We start from the raw sequence: 21,074 nt of genomic DNA, 5'->3' as shown, positions 1-21,074 counted from the left end.
TACTGTAGGAGAAAATAAGAGTAGACTTCCAAAGTTTTGGACAGGAGTCAATGATAATCTACATGTCAAAATATAATTCTTATAGATAAGAAATAGGAGGCATAGAAGAAAAAGGTGGAACAGAAGCACTGCATTAAGAAAGTAGAATATGTATGCAGAGATTCAAAGATAATAAAAATCTTAAATTCATGTTTCTAAATAGTTCATTAAAAGTGAATAATACATAGAAGAGAATTGTGGGTTGTCTTAGTCTGTTTTGTATTGCATGAAGGAATACCTGAAACTGGATAACTTACCAAGAAAAGATGTCTAAATTTGGCCCATGGTTCTGCAGGCTCTACAAGAAGCATGGCTCCAGCATCTGCTTGTGGTGAGGCCTCAGGACGCATTCAGTTGTGGAGGAAGGCAAAGGGGGAGCAATTGCACTATATAGCAGAAGACAGGGAGACAGGAAAAGGAGGAGGAGGTAGCCGGCTCTTTGTAACCAGCAGCTCTCCCATAACTAATGGAGTGTAACTCACTCATTACTGCCAGAGAGGCAAGAAGGCATTCATGAGGGATCTTTCCCTACAACACAAAGTCCTCCCGCTCCTCCTGTTGTGGGCTACCTAAAAATTGAACATGTTAACTTCCAAGATATTTGGGTGGACAGATACTAAAAATAAAATAAGTTGCCACACACTATTCCATAAATGTCTTCCATTAATGTCTTAGGTTACAATATTCTTTATTTGTGGTTAAGTTAAATATTTTCAGTCTTCTTGTTAAGAGGATAGAAGTTTAGCATAATAATTAGCACACAGACTCTAAGACCAGATTGGGTTGTTACTTGCCAACTTTGGACAATTTGCATAAATGTTCTTAGCTTCAGTATCCTTTCAGTAAACAATAATGTTAATAATAGCTCCTATTTCATAAGTTTGTTGTGAGGATAAAAGTGTTATTAAGACATGACATCAATTTCTGATATATGCCAAGCACATTAAGGCCTTAATAAGTATGAATTATTTTTGATCTGTGCGAGAATATATGATTAGAGACCTATGATCTTTTATTTTTTCACTGAGTTCTCAAATTTGTGTTTCCATTTTTCTTGGACAATAAAGGATTTCTTTTACATGCATGCATACTAACCTGCTAGAATATAGCAAGAATATTTTGCACAATAGAAGTATGGGTAGTGAAAAAAACCACATAGATACATATAATTGACCCCTCCTATGATACCTCATCCTAAACTAGAGCTTGTGACTATGTAACCTTAGATGGCAAAATAGACTTTGCAGATGTAATTAAATTAATTACCTTGAGGTGGAGAGATAATACTGGATTATCTTAGTGAACTCAATGTAATCACTAGTTTCCATGAAAGTAACCAGGGAGGAAGAAGAGAATAGCGAGGCAATATAAGAACCCAAATCACCATTGCCAACTGAAGGTGGAACAAGGGAGGGGGTCACAAGCCAAAGAATGCAGGCACCCTCTAGAAGCGGGAAAAAGGGAGAAAATTGATTTTTCCCTAAAAAACACTGAGAACCAAATTTTCATTGGTGAATGATGCTGTAGCCAAAATGAGGGCCTGTAAAGTCATCGGTTAGGGCAAAATATGAGAAGACCATCCATCTGGAACATACTCAGTATGAAATAATACAACCCATTCATTCTTTCCTCTTTTTTTCTTGTTTACATAAAACTAAAAGGATATCAAATTTAGTGAGTTGAAGAACTATGCTCACACATTTCTTTTTCATTGCATGGTCTATATCAGAAAAGAGATCGAGGTAAAAACCAATTTGAGAGGGTGGAAATGTTCATACAGAACGTGCATGTATGAAAATATTGAAACATAAAGCTTGATTTTTATTTTTACTTGTGCCTGTTTTGTTTTTATGGATCAGTATTGGGATAAGAAAAATCAACTCAGTATAACTGTCAGAACAAAAGAGATTGAGTTGGAACAACTATTTGAAACTTAAATAAAAAAGTCACCATTTTGCAGTAAAAGAAAAAGCAACATATATTGTAGATCAATCTTGTTGTATAAATCAGGGGTCTAATATACCAAAATTAAATAACCAGAGGATAAATTTCTGGTGCTTTAAAATTATATTCTCTTTTATATTTAAGAAACTAATATTCAGCAAGCAAATAATTCAGGAGATATTTATAAAAACAACTCGGTGTAAGGTCTGGAGAAAGTGGTAGGAGTGATATTTAAGAAAGGAGAGTAAACACAAAACTAGCAGAACAGATGGCACTATCTAAATATCTGTCCCCCCAGATATGTTTCTGAGGATTACACTGAATCAGAGAGCACATCCAGTAGTTAAATTTATTTGAAATAGAACATTGAGCTAAATGAGCATGGAGTTGCCACTTCTTGAGTGTGCTATGAAAAAAAACGTATAATTGGCTAACACAAATGATAAAAATGATCTATATCTATTTAACAGTTAATATCTTAATATTGTTCAGAGTTAATTTAGTTAAAATCTACTAATTTTCAGGGAAATGAAAATTAAAACCACAATAAGGTACCACCTTACCCCAGCCAGAATGGCTCTTATTAAAAAGTAAAAAAATGATAAATATTGGTGTGGATGTGGTGAAAAGATATTGCTTATACATGCTGGTGAGAATGTAAATTAGTACGACCTCTATGGAAAACAGTATGGAGATTTTTCAAGGAACTAAAAGTAGATCTACCATTTGATCCAGCAATCCCACTACTGGGTATCTACAAAAAAAGAAAATAGGTCATTATATCAAAAAGACACCTGTATGCATATGTTACTGCAGCACAATTCACAGAACAATTCACAGTTGTAAAAATATGGAACCAACCTAAGTGCCCATAAACCAATCAGTGGATAAAGAAAATGTGGTATATATACACCAGAGAATACTACTTAGACATAAAAATGAACAAAATAATGTCTTTTGCAGCAACTTGGATGGAACTGGAGACCATCATTCTAAATGAAGTGACTCAGGAATGGAAAAACCAAATACCATGTTGTCTCTTATAAATGGGAGCTGACCTATGGGTACACAAAGGCTTACAGAATGGTATAATGGACATTAGAGACTCTGAAGGAGGGATGGTGGAAACGGACTGAGGGATGAAAAACTACACATTGGGTACAATGTACACTACTTGAGTGACAGATACACTAAAATGTCTGACTTCACCATTACACAATTCATTTATATACCCAAAATCCACATGCAACCTTAAAGCTATTGAAATAAAAATAAATAAACAAACAAAAATGAATGAACAAACAAAAGATATGGAAACAATCTAAATGTCCATTGATAGATGAGTGGATAAAGAAAATGTGTTATAAACATACAACAGAGTATTATTCAGAGAAAAAGGGAAATTCTGCCATATGCGACAATGTGGATGAACCTGTAGGATATTAGGGTAAGTGAAATAAGGCAGTCATGAACAAATACAACATGATTCTATGTATAGGAGTTATCTTAAATAGTCAAAATTATAGATGTGGAGAGTAGAATGGTGGTTTCCAGAGACTGCTGAGAAGAGAAAGATGAAGTTGTTGTTCAACAGTATAATGTTTGTTATGCAAGATGAATAAATTCTAGAAACCTGCTGTACAGAATAGTGCCTATAGTTAAAAATTCTGTATTGTTCAGCCTATCTGGAAATGATTCTAACTAGCAGCTCCCTAAATCTGATTTTTTGCCTTTGTAACGCGATAATGAGAAAACTAACAAAAAAAAAAAAAGAAAAGAAAAGGAAGAACCCCAAACACAGTAATTTGTATACATGATATTTTCTTCATATCAAACTAAATATGATCATACCATTTGTTCAACCACTAACAGTGTACTAGAAAAAAAAGATAGAATTATTGAAGGAAAATTTTATAGGAATGACATTTTCAGAAATTGAGAAGAAAATAACATGACTAAGTCAAATAATACTGAGTCTTAAAAGTATCAACAGTGTAGGAATTAAGCAGAAGGTAAATTGTTTTTTTCAGAGGAATAGCTTGACAAATATATGACTCAAGAAAAATAAATTTTATAACTACGTCATACTGGACTGCTGTGGGACATTCAAGACCACTCAATATGGATGACAACTTTACAATATAGTTAGCAGATTGTAATGAGTTCTAGGATGTTTCTCTACTTTCAAGTTGTCTAAGACATTTCAAATAATTGACTAGAAAATGAGTTAGCAAAGCCTCTCATGTCTTCTGAGTACTGGAAATATTTATCTGGGACTCTTGGTGAGCTCATCATCTGGTTCCTGCTATAATTATTCAGGCCTGATATCTTTATTTTCCCCCTCTCAAGTAGCTATAGAGTAATACGATACTGCAGGGCTTTCACTGTTTCTGCTCTCCCTTGTAATTGAAAGTTCTGTAGAAGTTTAAGGAAATATAGTCTCCAGGGGGCAGTAGAAGTTGTGTTCATCGCTATGTGGTTTTCGCTGGCTTAAAGGAATAATGGTAGCACGAGATAATTATTCTGTTTTCAAGCTGTAATTTATAAAGGCCATGATAATAGTTTAAATTGGTTGCTGTTTTAGGTTAGTTTCAGTGGTTAATTTTCAAAGTTAAACCATAAAAAGATACACATTAGCATTTCTTAACAATTTTAAATTTTTATTCCTATTATTGTTAAATATAATTTATTGTGCCTCCCATTTTATTCTGGTCCTATGCAGTATGACTTAACTGAAAAGTTATTTAATACCTCTAACAATTCTATGAGATAAACAATATTATTATTATCATCATTTGGATTTACCCGCTATTATTACCAAGGAGAAAAGGAGGCCAGGACTTATTATAACTTGCTATGTGTGGAGAGCACTAAGAGGTAGAGCAAGTAATGAACCCGTCTCTGACAAATAGGTCAAAATAAAAACAAAACAACCTCTATTCTAAAGAAGGTGCAATGGAATAGGAACATAAATGAAAAACATCAGGACGAATTTGGCTTTACATTGATTTGTCAAAAATAACCTAGCCAATTAAAAAAACACATATTCTTCCATTATTTGTACGTGATATTGATCAGAAGCCTGAGATGAAAGAGCAACATTCTTAAGTTTCTTCAGATAAAATGTATTATCTATAATGTCTTCCAAAGAGTGTCTACAAAAATATTGGTGCAGTAGTTATAGCTGATTTAACATATTTACTTCTACTCTTTTATAATTTTGAATGAATGTGGAAAAAGCCTCCAAAATATATCTCAAAGCTGACTTAGATGTTTATAAAAAGAAATATGGACAATATGCACACTGCCTTCTGATGCCAGACTGACTAGGCTCAAATTACATCCTCATCAATTCTATCTGTACTTTGGGCAAGATATTTGGCATTGCTAAAAGCCAGTTTCTACACTTGCAAAATGGGTAGACTTTTGTAGAACCTCAATGAGTATTACATGAGTTAAGTGTAATGCACATTGAACAATGCATATCCTACAGTAAGCCCTCAAGTATTAATGATTATTATCATATATGCCACAGAGAACAAGATACAATCTGGAGATTTGAAAATATAAAGGTAGTCAAACAATGTATCCAAAACACAAGTTGGCATTTTTATTCTTGATTGCAATAAACAATTACAGCAGGGAAATGTTTTACAGGAGTGATGAATGAAGTGAGCAAAATCACATGGAAACCTAAGGACAATATTTAGCCCTAAGCAATTTTGCACTCAAATATAAAACTTTTACTCAATCTAACATGTTTATATCTTACACAGACATATAAAACACACATTTATGATAGATCAAAACAAAACTCCAAGAAGCAGATGTCCATCACTTTTGATCTGATTATGATAAACCACCAGTAGAATCTTACAGCTTTTTTAGAAGTATATCTATATCCACTATCATTCAATAGGTTCTTAACTCAAATTAATTTATTTTATGTGAATGTTTTACGAAAATGAGTCTTTAAAAATACTGATTATTCCCTCTATGCTGACTATTTGATAAATTAAGATTGATGTGGCTGGGCGCGGTGGCTCACGCTTGTAATCCCAGCACTTTGGGAGGCCGAGGTGGGCGGATCATGAGGTCAGAAGATTGAGACCACGGTGAAACCCCGTCTCTACTAAAAATACAAAAAATTAGCCAGGCGTGTTGGCGGGCGCCTGTAGTCCCAGCTACTAGGAGAGGCTGAGGAGGAGAATGACGTGAACCCGGGAGGCAGAGCTTGCAGTGAGCCGAGGTTGCGCCACCGCACTCCAGCCTGGGCGACAGAGCGAGACTCCGTCTCAAAAAAAAAGATTGATGTGTTAGTCTGATTTCACGTTGCTGATAAAGACATTCTCAAGACTGGGCAATTTACGAAAGAAAGAGGTTTATTGGACTTATAGTTCCACGTGGCTGGGAAGGCCTCACAATCATGGCGGAAGGTGAAAGGCACATCTCACATGGTGGCAGACAAGAGAGCTTGTGCAGGGAAACTGCCATTTTTAAAACTATCAGATCTCCTGATACTTATTCACTATCATGATAGCAGCACAGGAAAGACCAGCTCCCATGATTCAATTACTTCCCACTAGGTTTCTCCAATGACATATGGGAATTGTGGGAATTACAATTCAAGATGAGTTTTGGGTGGGGACACAGCCAAACCATATTAGTTGAATACTGATAATAAATTGTTAACTTCTAGGTTATAACCCATCCCAAATGTTGTTAAATACTTACAAATGGTGCTGAGGCCCATATAAATTGCTTAATCAGATCTCAGAGGACCATTGAGACCTCCAATGAGATAGAAATTAACTATGTTTTATGTCTTAATGTACAATGGTTTCTCCTTACTGTAAACATTTCAGGCAGAGGTGATTTGTGACCATTAATTAGATAATTGAATATAAATTCGCCCCTTTTCTCCCAAGGGAAATGCTTAATTTTCAGATATCCAATAGCCGTTGGCCATTTGTTGCATTCCTGGTTTGAACTGAACTTCCCACCACTTAGCTGTGTTATCCTCTGCTGAAACAACATTTTACACACGATAAAAAATCAACCAATCACAGTCCCACACAAAATTGCAAAATCTCAAAGGCTGGTGATAAAGGAAATAAAATCTCCAAAGTAGTTAAGATTTATAATATAAATTGTCACTTTCTAAAGAAGCTCCACAGATACTGTATTAAGTTTGTGTAAATTGGCTGTGGTAACAAATGGACCCCAGAATTTTAGTGACATAACATAATAGAACATTTTTGAAAGTGTGCACGTCACTGGGGGCTGTTTTACAAAATCTTGCTGGCATGCAGTTTGGCAGACCTTTTGCCATCTTTGGCACTGTTTTCCAGTGTCAGCCTAATCTTTTTTACATAGTCAAACAAGAGAAGCCATCTTCATTTTTCAAATGAAGGAAGAGAGAAGAGGAAGGGTCAACGGGAAGAGAGAAGAGGAAGGGTCAACGTGTCTGGGAGATTGTTATATTCCACTGTGGAAGTATCATCTACGACTTCTTCAGACACATGGACCAGAATTCACATTGCTCCACCTGCAATAGAGCCTTGGAAATATACTATGATTGTGCATCTTGGAAGAAAAGTCATTTTTGATGAAACACTAAAAATTATTGCCTGAGAATGTATTTATATAAATATTCTCATTTACAGATTATTAAATAGCATATTAATGAAAAGGAGCAAATAAATTCAAGTAAAAGATTGAACAGAACTAAACACAATTATAGAAAGATAAACTCACTGTCATCACCTAGACTCACTTCAGCCTGGCAGAGTATGTGTGTTTTAATTGTCCCCATATGTCTAATCTTCCACTACTTTTCTTCTATGTCCAAGCTTTATTCAAAGTGTGAAAACCGATGAAGGGAATATAGGTCCTGAATGTGCTGTAGATGCAATCACCTTCACTTTGAAATTGTTTACATACCAGGCATAAATTCAGCTTAAAATTCACCTTTATTCTCTGATCAGAATTCCCTAGATTTAAAAAACAAAAAGGAATATTTAATAAACATGTAATCAGTAACATTGATCATACAGATTTTTGTGAAAATATACTGATATTGAATCCTTATATGAAAATGTAGCTGGACCAGAGATCTATAGAAGTTGTCAGAAGATTGTTGAGGAAAAAATAACTTTTATTTTCAGTTATTTAAGAAGACCTTGATATAGGATAGGGGATAAAATTTGGATGTGTTCCTAGAAAAATATGAAGTTAATAACTGATGTTTGGGAGAAAAAGAACTTCATTCCTTGAAGTCAGAAGTTGGCAGCAATGCCAGACTGAAGGAGAGGATGCCAAGAAGCAGCCATTAGCAAGTGGCATTGTCATCACAGAGAGAAACGAGAGTGTAGGAGAGGGATGTGATTCTGAATGCATATATGAGAAACTCAAAATATAATGAATGTAATCAGAGAAAGGTAAATATAATGTTTTGCAGTAATAACCTTGAGAGAACTTCTGCCATTGAAATTTGCATCATAGGAAAAATTTCTTAAGTATTATAACAGAAAAGGAAATTTAATAACTAATTATAATCTCTATTTTCCAAAACATTATTTCATGCAAGTAATATAGATGCTAGGACAGGTAGCAATACAAAAGTAATTTTTAAAATACATTGTAGTCATTTTAATTAATTATAAATTGATTTTCTATTTGATTAATCTTTGTGCCAAAGGTTTTTGTTTTGTTTTGTTTTTGTTTTGTTTGTTTTGTTGTTTTCCCCAGAAGTAGGTGTTGTCAGCTAGTGGAAAAAAAAAGAAAAGTAAGACAGGATATCTAGATTTTAAGATGCAAAGTGCAAAGGGACTCTGAGAAATTATATGGAAGTCTATGACGAAAGTAAAATAAAATAATTTTGATGCTACACAATTGCTTAGAAGACCTGTAATATGCAGTAAGAATTACCATTATTCTTTAGCTCATTATAAATGACACTGCCTAAGTATGTTAATAATGAGCATTTCATCATAGTTGAAAATTTCACCTAGTTCTAGTATCATTAAATATGAGACTAAATGACCTAATAATTTTAATAATATCTTAGTTTTGTACAGAACTCTGCATTTTAGTTTGTACAGGGCTCTACAGCATATTTGATAAGTATAGCATGTTGATTTTTATAATAGCCTTGTATAATTACCAAGCTGGTATTAACATGATTAACAACAAATACATATAAAGAAAACAGAGCCTATAAAATAATTCATTTAATGTTAAATACACACACACACACACACACACACACACGCAAGTGAAATATATAAAAAAAGAAAATAAAACAGTATTAGTGGCCAGAATAAAGGCTAAGACCAGCAAGAACAAATAAGCAAGGTCTCTGGTATAATGGTAGCTCTGTTTTCATTAAACAGTATTGAAGACATAAGCTGTATCTAAGTTAGACTTAGAGTTGTCTGAATCTTCTACAAAGTCTGTAGTTCAAAACTGAGCTCCTTATCTAAGCTTTTTAGCTTGCTCCTCCTCTTGTATTTCCATATTAACACTGGTCCCATTCATTTACTGACCCCAAAATACTCACTTGTTTCTAGCTTTGTACACCATTCTATCAGCCTTAAAAGCATACAATTCTGCGTGTAAAGGGCTTCTCAAGGGGAATTGATTGCAATCTTATTACAATAGATAGGAAACAATGAACTAAAGCAATAGGAATAGTGAGGAAGTAATGGAACCAATATATGCTCTTACCGGCCACATCTCCATAATGAGAAAAGTGAGAAAAACAAGTATAGAAAAATGTCCAAAGTACCAAACAATAATGTAATACCAAAAATAACATGTAGAACCCAAACCAAGCTTATGTAAGAAATTAGGGATTCATACAGGAACCACTGGCATGCAAAAGGAGATTTCAACTGATTTATGCCTATGGCTATGAGAGGTAGAACTTGTAGGCAGAACTTGAGCTAAGTTATCTGCTAGGTTGATATGTACATTCAATATCACCATGGAGTACCAGTAACCAATTTTTAATAAAACAAAAACAAAAAACCAAATGAAAATTTATTCTGCATGACTACAAAGCGGTAATATATAGAAGTGAGTAAAAACAGAAAGTTTAAAAATACAGTAACTGAGTTTCAAACTAAAATTCTAAAGCATGTAGGAAAAATAAAAGCAATAAGCATTCATATTGACAAAATATAATGGAACAATCTGAAAATGAGTAAATAACAAGAATCAATATACAATTAATTTCTAGTTACATAACTTTTATTATTCCTATATACATTAATCACACTTCTTTGAACTAGTCAAATTTTGAAATATTGAAAAGGTTGTTGTATGCTCCTTTGGAGGCATTGTTTTTGCTTGTCACATTTAGTATTCACTTCATTATACTGCTTAACATGTCTTAATTTTTTTCCCCTTCAGTTCAAACTAGTAACTTTCCTTGATATCAACTACTCAAGGGTTAAGTATTCTATGTAATATAAAGACATTTATTACTAAATATGCAATTCATCTTTTTTGGATAAATCATCACAGTTCCTGCTGAATTCACTCACAGAAAATTACTTTTTAATGGCACCAAATGAAAATTGCAATCAGAGAAACAAACATGTTAAATTTCAATTGCAGCTTAGATCTGCAGTGTTATTCTGCAAGTTTCTTACATAACTGAGGGGATATGGAATAGTGGAAAATACAAAAATTTGAGTGTTCAACAGACCTGATGTCAAATCTTAGTTCTATCACTTACTCAGGTGACTTTGAATAAATTGTTGAAGTTCTCTGCATTTCACTTAAAATCAGTTCCTTATCCATAAGGTTGATGTAGAAATTACATAGGATAACATCCTTAGGGTGCTTGCAGCATTAACCAACACTCCTCAGCTGCTTGATAAATAGTAGTGTTTATTGTGGTCATTTTATTGTCTTTGTAGTTATGATCTCATCTTGCCACCTGCTGAAATATACATATAATTCCATCCTTGTTCCTTTTCAATATTAAATAAAACTTTTAACTTTCAAAACGTGTTTAGTACCCTGTATTGTTTTGAGCATTGACACAATGTAAAGAGGTCCCCAGGTAAAGAGGATGACTTTCTCAGAACTTAGTCCAGCACTGTTGTCTGAGAAAGATGAGTGAGTATGTGTGTGTTGATTTTCTAAATAATATTGGGCATTGGATTAAAATGCAGTGCTTACAGTGTTTTGTTCACATAGTAGTTTTATAAATGCTAGCTTACTTATTAATGAACTAGTTTGATATTTAAATATGCATTAGATCTATATCCATAAGAAGCCTATGAGGTAGGCACTGTACTTAATAGAAAAATATAGTACAGTAGAAATGTACTCATTGCCTTCATGGCATTTACAGTCCAGAAGGAAAACATGTGGGTTAGGGGCAATATGTTTCCAAGGATAAGTTAAGTGTGATATAGGACTAAATCGGAAGTATATAAATCATGTTTTGCAATGTTTTGTGTTTTAAAATAATATTTTTAAGTTCACATTACATTATTTTAATGTACTTCAGTGTAATCCATAGTTAACATTTTAATATCCTCAAAATATTCTTGCTATAGTACCAAGCAGGAAGAACCTTATTATCCTGGAAGTTGATACAGATGAAAATTATTGAATAAATTTAGGGTATATTGATTACACTAATGACTAACATATCATTGCTTGGATTGTACAGGTTTCTGGTGCATATTATTATTACAGTTTGGCACAATGAAACCATTAGGCATGTCTCTGACATGAACTGTATATCATAATGTCACAGACAAATTTATAGTTTATATCTGCATAATGTTACAACTATTACAGCTTTAATTAGGTGCTTTATGATGAGTCATGGCTTTTGTTTCCTATGTTAGAGAAAAAAAAAACCCAGATATTTAATCACTAAATTCCTGACAGAAGAAGACATCTAGTTGATTTCATGTCTTTGTAGCTAGATCAATATAACACATCCTGAAATTCTGATAGCCTTTTTATCTTAGTCAGTTCAGGTTGCTACAACAAAAATATCACAGACTAGGTGGCTTAAACAACAGAAATCAATTTTTCACAGTTCTGGAAGCTGGGAAGCCTGAGATCAAGGTGCCAACTAATTTGGTTTCTGTAAGGGTCCTTTTCCTGTTTATGTTTTCATGGGCAAAGAGAGAGAGACAGGGAGGGAAAGGGAGACACACACACACACACACACACACACACACCACACAGAGAGAGAGAGAGAGAGAGAGAGAGAGAGAGATCCTACCTTGTATCTATCTCATAAGGACACTAATTGTATTGAGGGTTTCACTCTCATGACCTAACTACCTCCCAAAGGCCCCACCTCCAAATGCCATCATGTCGGGGAGCAGGGCTTAAACATACACATTTTAATGGGTTTAAAAACATCCTGTCCATAGAAGTCCATCCCTGGACCCCCAAAATGTATGTACTTCTCACATGAAAAACAAGTTGATTCCATCCCAAGAGCTCCAAAGTGTTAACTTGTTCCAGGGCCAATTCGCATGTCTGAAGTCCACAATCTCACTTAAATATTATCTAAATCAAATATGGGTGAGACTTGAGGTACAATTCATCTTGAGGCAAGATTCCTCTCCAAGTGTCAATCTGTGAAACCAAACAAGTTATGTACTTCCAAAATGCAATTATGAGACAGATACAGGATACACATTCCCATTACAAAAGGAAAATAAGAAAGAAGGAAGGGGTGACGTGTTGTAATCTCAAAACCTAGCAAGCCAAATACCATCATATTTTCAGGCTCAAGAATAATCCACTTTGAACCGATGTTATACCTCCCAGGCCCACTGGATTAGCAGTTCCACCCCTAGGACTCAGTGGAATGGTGATCCCACTCGCCCCACCCCCACGACTCTAGCCTGTTGGAACAAGGGTGATGTCCCTGTTCAAATGACTGTACTGGCAGCAGTCCCTCCTTTTGAAACCGAAGTGGAGGCAGCCCTGTCCTTCAGTCCCGTGAAAGCTGAGCCTGTGATGGGAGTTGCATCCCTGAAGACCCATGAATTGCCTGTGGGGTTATTCTTATCTTGTCTTGAAGAACAGCACAGTTTTGTAGCCAAATAGCTCTCTAGTCTAGTCCTGTGGGGTCTATGAAGTCTGACAACCTTCTTTCATTTTATCCCGTTTTATCCATTTCCTTTATTCCAAACTGGCAGTGTTTTTTTTGGGGGGATGGATGATGAGATTTATGGTTCACACACATAATAATAATCTCCTTATCAAAGGGTTTTTTGACCACACCCTTTTTATTCTCTGTATCATGGATAGGCTGGGAATTTTTCAAATCTTTATGTTTAGGTTCCTTTTCGTTTAACAATTTCTTCTTCAATTGATTTCTCTCTTCTTGCATTTTATCATAAGCAATCAAGAAGAACCACAATGTTCTTTCAATATTTTGCTTAGAAATCTCCTCAGCTGAATATTTAATTTCATTGTGCACAAGCTCTACCTTCCACAAATCACTAGAACACAAACGCAATTCAGCAAAGTTGTTTGCCACTTTATAAAAATCACCTTCTTCTCATCCAGTTTCCAATAACATGTTCCTCATCTCCTTCTAAGACATCATCCAACTGGCCTTTAGGTCCATACTTCTACCAACATTCCATTCATGATTCCATGTAGGTATCCTCTGAGAAGAGGGAATATTTCCCAACACCTCTCCTCTTTGCTTTCTGAGTCTCATCAGAGTCACCTTTAGCGATCCTTTCAAAGCGATATTGGCTTTTTATAGCACATATCTCAAAACTTCTACCCTCTTCCCATTACCCAATTCCAGAGGTGCTCCTCATTTTTGGGTATTTGTTTCAGTGATACTTGACTTCTCGGTACCAGTTTCTGTCTGAGTCTTTTGTGGTTGCTGTAACAAAAAAATATCATGGACTGGGTGGCTTAAACGACAGAGATCCATACCTCACAATATGGAGAATGGAGGTCCAAGATCAAGGTGACAGCAATTCACTTTCCATCAAGGCTCCTTTTCATGATTATGTCCTCACATGATGGGGAGACATCACCTCTCTTGTGTCTCTTCTTGTGAGTGAACTAAATCCATTTATGAAGGCTTCACCCTCATGACAAAATACCTCCCAAAGTTTCACCTCCAAATACTAGTACTTTGGGGATTAGGGCTTTATTATATGAATTTTGTAGGGACACATACATTCAGTCAACTTCTCTGGGTTGGCATGGAGTTAGGAAAACCTATTCAGAATACAAAATAGTTCTAGGAGATGAGAATACTTCATAGAACTTTAAAAAGAAAAGCTTCTAGAACTTCTTCTAAAGCATAAGTTTTCTTGAATGTATCTCATAAGTGATCCAAGAAAATCAGGTAGTATAAAGTGAATATGATAAATTACAGTTGGCCTGAATTGAGGAGTTTGAAAAGGCGGTGGTTGAAATGTGAGTCTAAAGGTAATGTGTCCACATTGTTTGGACTTTGAATCTTAAATATTATTTCTATGTCTTATTCAAAAGCCAACAATAACAACAACAAAAAATAGGAAGAATAATTATTTATGGCTGAATGTGCTCAGATATAGCACTTTCTAGACTAATATAGAACATAAAAATGACCAAATTCCTGGATATTCAATGTATATACCCTTATCATATCTGTACATGTTTTATTTCTGTGTTTTATTCAAAAGCCAACAATAACAACAACAAAAAAATAGGAAGAATAATTATTTATGGCTAAATGTGCTCAGATAGAGCACTTTCTAGACTAATATAGAACATAAAAATGACTAAATTCCTGGATATTTAATGTATATACCCTTATCATATATGTACATACCCATATCAATCAAAATTAAGTACACAATAAAAGGCTCAAAATTCATGAGATTTATATGTGTAAATGTAGAAAATACAAACAAAAACGTAAATAGTGACAAAAACAAATTTTTTTCTCTGCCAGTTCTAAGTGGGAAAACAAAAAAACCAAAAAGCCTTGAAATACCACTTGGATAGATTTCTGCAACTGTATTGAGATTCTTAACATGTTCCAGTGCCATCACAATCAATCCATTCTTGGTCGATTCCTCATTCTTTTAGCAATTAACACAATTTATCAGGTTATGAATATGCAACAAAAATAACCCTTGACAGATTTTTCTTCATCCTGGTTATGAAACCAGGCTTCATTTTTCCATATGGCATTCCAACTGCTGGCACAATTGTTTTATTTCACTTGGCACTGACTGCCCTATTACTGTCTTCCATTGCCTTTTCTTATCAGTGTGTGTCCAAATTAGCCATTTCTGCCACTTAAAGCGAAATTATTCAATCATTACATTTAAGAAACGACAAGAACTTTTGAGCAACTGGGTGAATTTTAAGCAAAAAGTTGAAATTAGATGTGGGCTGCATGACAATTCAATTAACATGAACACAGTATGAAAGTATCAATCTGGGTTTTAATGCTTAAAATGCATAAACTTTTTATTGTACAGATTCCATCTTGTATCATTGACATAAATAGTAAAGTTGAACGTAAAGAACAGAGTAACTGCAAAAGGAGGTGTAAATCTGTTCTCCGTGGTGTTGAAAGCCAGCTCTCTAACCTTTGGCAAGCCATAAAGCCCTTCTGTGTCTGAGTTTACTTACTGCACGACGAGCATGCGATGCCTGCTCTCTATTTATATTACAGGGATGAGAAGAAACTGAGTGAAGCAGGTGAAATGTTTCTGACTTCTTAGACATTCGGAACAATAAAAGCTGGGAATGCTGTAATTATTAGTTTGGCATCATTAAAATAATATCAGACCACTTTGGTGCCTTTCATTTTATTTTACTAATTGATTTTTTTTAAAGTATAGCTTTTAGATAAATATAACTTTTAGTGAAATTTTAATCTCTTTGGAAGTTCACCTGTGCTAATTACTTTAAGTGTTTTAAAGTAAATGAGTTTTAGGGAATGTCTGGCTATCCTGAAGTGGACAGATTTTTTAAATTTTATTTTATTAAGGTTTAATATCATTTTAATAGTTTTGGTAAAAATTACAAAAGAATATGTATTTGCAAATATTGGAGCAAATATTAATGTCCAAAAGCTCCATATACATGACAGAAATATTGGCACAATAGACAAACAAAAATAAGTTTAAGAAAGGATATTATGAAAGAAGACAGTATAATCTTAAAACTGGAATATCTCTAGTAAAATTACTGTCTCTTGTAATATCGCTTTAAATAACAATAAAGCATAATAAACCATGTTTGTGCATAACAGGCTTTTTAGACATAGAATGGAATCTGCTCAATGAGCTCTGTAGCCTGTGAACAATTACAAGTATGCAAGAAGCTATGTCAGTCTACAGCAGCGCTTAACTAATATGAAATCTCATTGATAAACTACTCCTACAATCCACTGCCCCTTCTGCAATATTTCAGAATTCTGCTGTTACACGGTTATCTGACTTGGTAGCTGCTAAACATCCGTGTTATCACCGTATGCTGGGTAACACACAATATTCAACACTTGCCATCCAGTGATTTAATGGGTCATACAGACTTTACGTGTGTTTTCAAATGCCAGATTTTGTTTAGATTTAATGTTCCCTCCTGACCAGAGATTGAATTTGAAAGAGAGAAAATAGGCTCATACTTGAAAACCAAAATTTGACAACTTTGTCTCCCTAAAAAATATGCCTATTCTGAAGTTCTTATTTCCTTTTTTTTTTTATTGCCTTCTTACCTGACTGGATAAAAAGTGCCTGGGAAGCAGGAAGCAGGTAAGAATGTGAGAGATTCACAGTATGTGCTTATTCCCTGGTTACACACACTGAACATCTATAGTTTCTTAGAATCTAAACTGGAAGCATCACCCTTATCCAATTTAACTGTTTCCTCCACATTCTGAAACCTAAAATCTTCACTAGCTGATTTTTTTTTTTTTGAAATAGAGTCTCATGCCACCTAGGCTGGAGGCTGGAGTGCTGGATTGCAGTGGCCAGATTTCAGCTCACTGCAACCGGGTTCAAGCTATTCTCCTTTCTCAGCCTCCTGAGTAGCTGGTACTATGGTGTGCACCACCATGCCTGGCTAATTTTTGTATTTTTAGTAGAGACAGGGATTTGCCATGTTGCTCAGGCTGGATTCGTAAATTGTGTCATTTCCTACAATTGCTTAGATGATAAAATATAGATAAAAGGTAAATAAGAAAATTTTAACAAGTTAACTATTTAGAGATGTATTGCTTGAGCAAATTCATGGGGTCTTTGTTTCCTCATCTGAAAATTTGAATATGACAAGTGTTTATTATGTTTAAGAATGAAAGTCTTCTCTTATTTTTTAAAAATAATCTATCTTGTTAGAGTTTAGCTGTCAAATATTCAAGTGAAATTTAATAAGAAGAGAAAGAAGGAAAGGAAGAAAGGAAGGAAGACACGAAAGAGGAAAAACGACCTGCAATGATCTAATAAATCATAAGCATAACACCCTAATGTGTTTACAGTCTTAGAGCAATACACTGGACATTGAACCATGCATCTACTCGAGGATTGTGAGAATGAGGTATATATGACAGAAGGTGGCTGAGAGTTAATTAGAACAAAGTTCAAGAATGTCCATGCATCATCTTAATTCATGAGTATAATTTGAAACTCAGCATCGTTCCAATAAAGAGAGAAAAGACCCTATCATCTCACAAAAACGTGGATTACATTACAACACGTTTCCTACCAAAGGGGACAATTTTTCATTACTTAACACTAAAGTGCTGAAACCATTAGTGTACCCTTTTAGACTTAAAATAAACATGTGTATTATGTGCCTATATCTCCCAACGGAGATCACAAATGGTGTCACATTGCACTGTGGATCCATTAGTAACATAATGGCATCCAACCACAGGACTTGCTAATGGTTTAAATTGGAAAGCAGATTTTTATTTTCTTTAGTTCAAAAGAGAGAGAGAGAGAGAGAAGGAAAAGGGTAAGAAATGAAAGGAAGAAGAAAGAAAAGCTTCCCCTCTTGTTCTTTTTAAGTCCACAGTCAGCCTAAAATTTTGTTTCTGTTGAGTAATTCAGGATATGACACTTTAAGAAAAAATGAATGATTCAGAAGATCCAGTATTTTAAACCGTTGTCTAGCATATAAAATTTAATAAAGGGCAGAGCCCATGTAAAACCATTTAACAAAATGTTTTTTTTCTGATTAGACAAAGGAGAACTGTAACATTTTAAAACTGGGGCATGTGACCTAATTTGGGATAGATATCTCAGGACATGCAAAAGCCTGTTTTTATAAATCATGTACAGAAAAAGCTAATTGGCTTCTCAGTATGACTTACAATATCATCCTTATAGCAAAATTGCTGTAATTACTAGAAAGAAAAGGGGAGGTGGAAACTTTATAGTAATGAAAGATATGAACAACTCTATTTCTAGAAAAAGAAAAAAATAATTCTAGGGAAAGATTTCAAGTATTAAAATAACATATAATGAATTCTCTATTTTCTTACTATGTTTTGAGAGGATATAAAAAATAAGAGATAGGACATGATTAAAATGTATTACACTGCAACTAAAGCATGGCTCTCTCTGACTGCTAATACGGCATGCAGGATACTTAAAAGGAAATTTGTTGGGGAGATTTCTGGCTCACAGGTATTGTTTTTTTAATGTAGAAATCAGAATTTTTCTAAGAAACCTAGCTTCATTCTTGGTTACTGAATAGTGTCCTAAGGCCATCAAGCTCCATTAAACCCCTCTGTCTTGTTTTAAGAGCTCTGCTGAGAATAGTAATTCTGATCATTATTTTCTTAGGGAAATATAGGCATATGTTCACTCATTCTGCCATGTTGCACTTAAGTGATTAAAAATTCATGTTCCAAGTAAGAAGCTGTTAAGCAGCTAATTATTTATTCTGTTTACAAGATATGCCCCAACTGGTTAGGGAAAATGGATGCTAGGGGCTGAAGAAAGCATTAAATACATTTAGGGTGAGAAGGCCAACCTGCCTCCTGGTGGGTATATTACCAAGTGGTACAAATTGAAAGAGTGCCTTAAGCAAACAAACCACCCATTAAATAAATGGATTATTCATTTTAGGAAGGCATGAAGTATCTTTTACCTCTTAATAATCACACACACAAAATCTACTTGAAATTCATTGTCAGAGAAACTCAATTCATTATATACCCAAAGCTAGCTTTTTGAATGGAAGACTATTTTTGAAATTAAAGGGATATCATAGTAATGTTAACAAATAGAAAAAAAGTAGACTTAAAATATATTTTTTTAAAATCTCATATGAAAAGTATGCACACTAAACTTAATATGTTTAGAATGAAATTGGGAATCGTCCCTAAAAATTCCTAATCAAATACATTTTTAGAAAGCCCTTAAAATTAGTAAGATGGATATTAATGGGATACTTGACACAGGCAATATGAAGAAATAAATTTATATCCTGTGAAATTACTTCAGTAACAATGTCGATTGTCACATAGTACTTATGACTTGCATAAAGGATATACAGGCTCTAGAAATGATGATAATAAAATGTGGTGTGAAGTACACATGAATATGATGTATAAGGTCACCACTGGGTTTTGAGAAGCCCATTCTAAAGATAAAAGGGCCTGAATTGAAATAGGAGCTGAAAAGGTGATCTCAGAATCCAGAAATACCTAAATGACCATTTTATGAACTTCAATTTTCCAACTTCTGTTAGAATGCTGAATGTCTCTGGAGTAAGCTTTCTGCAGCTAAATTTTAGATATTTCTAAATGAATATGTGAGTAAATGTTTATTGAGACTGTCAGGGAAATAGGTCATTCTCATTAATGAAATAAACCTAGTTAACAAACATCATACAATTTACAATTTCCAAAAAGTTTTATATAATAAAATATATGTACATAAACCATCATAATAAAAGCCAATATGTTTTATTTTTGATAATTTAAAACATGCTTTCATATTAATATGGGCGTGTATTAGCATTGTACTACATTATTTTTTGCAATTAAAGTCTTAATACAGAATAGACTTTATTGCCTATGGTTTTCTTTTAGATTCTACAATTTAAGGCTGCTACCTTTTGTTATTTTTGATGATGTAATAACCCATAGACTTTTATAATTAAAAAAAAAAAACACTGATCCAGGTCTACGACAACTCTCAATATTCCAGTCGTTTTGTCACTTACAGCTTTGTTTATGATTTTTATTTCCCAACAATAACCAGGCTGATAGAACATAAAATGCAAATATATTATTTAAAATTATAATCACAAATCTTCTACGTATAAATGTTTTGCTTCTTGCATCATCTTGTTCCATTTATTTTTTCGGCGTTATCGCTCCATAGGGTTTCCATTGACTTTTTATACTTTGTGCTTACATGTTTACAACCTGCAAAGCATTTATTATAACTCATTGAATGCTCACCTTTCATTAATGTATATTTTAACCTGCCATTAAATTCTACTTGCCTGCAAAACTAATACCATTGCTTAAGTGATTAAATGAGAGGTATAACAAATAAAAATATCAAAGTAATATTTTCATTTTTATGGAGCTTGATGCTATACTAATTTCTCCCTTAATCACCTAGAATAGTAGTTGAAAAAAATCCAGCCTCAAGGCCAAGTACAGCCACCATCTGTTTTTGTAAATGCAGTACAGTTTTATTCAAACATTGTTATACATGGGTCTCAACCAAAATGGGTGAAAAATTACCTCCAGGCCTAATGCCTGGTAGTGCATAACAATGTACTTGTCTGGGACTTATGCATGGCCAGGTATGGCAGTCACTGAGGTACCTTGATCATTTTAGACAAACTTTTAAATTATTATCTTAGTGTTTGCTATAGGGATCTTAATATACATTTTGCATCATATTCTACATAGAAAATCTGTGCTTTGTTCAATTATTTTATATTTATATCTACATCTACATTTACATCCATATCCATATCTACAGCTGATTTCTCTCTTAGTATGTCCTAAAACACACAGCACTGGAATGTGTAGGTAATGGAGAAGCAGCAGAATTTTAACTTCACAGAGCCTGAAGCTAGTCTTTAAAAAATTCTCCCAGATT

At 34.1% G+C, this 21,074-nt stretch overlaps 1 long non-coding RNA gene across 1 annotated transcript; it reads left to right on the top strand.

The window, feature by feature from the left end:
• Positions 1 to 313: 313 nt before the first annotated feature.
• On the top strand, positions 314 to 7,415 carry LOC115836745. The gene is made up of 3 exons (XR_004031781.1): positions 314 to 395; positions 2,364 to 2,369; positions 7,403 to 7,415. It is a non-coding gene; the product is annotated as an uncharacterized LOC115836745 (long non-coding RNA).
• Positions 7,416 to 21,074: the final 13,659 nt, after the last annotated feature.

The sequence above is a fragment of the Nomascus leucogenys genome, chromosome 9 (assembly GCF_006542625.1).
Source record: "Nomascus leucogenys isolate Asia chromosome 9, Asia_NLE_v1, whole genome shotgun sequence".
Taxonomy (NCBI): Eukaryota; Metazoa; Chordata; class Mammalia; order Primates; family Hylobatidae; genus Nomascus; species Nomascus leucogenys.
The sequence above is the reverse complement of the archived record's forward strand: the minus strand, read 5'-3'. Positions and strand labels throughout refer to the sequence as shown.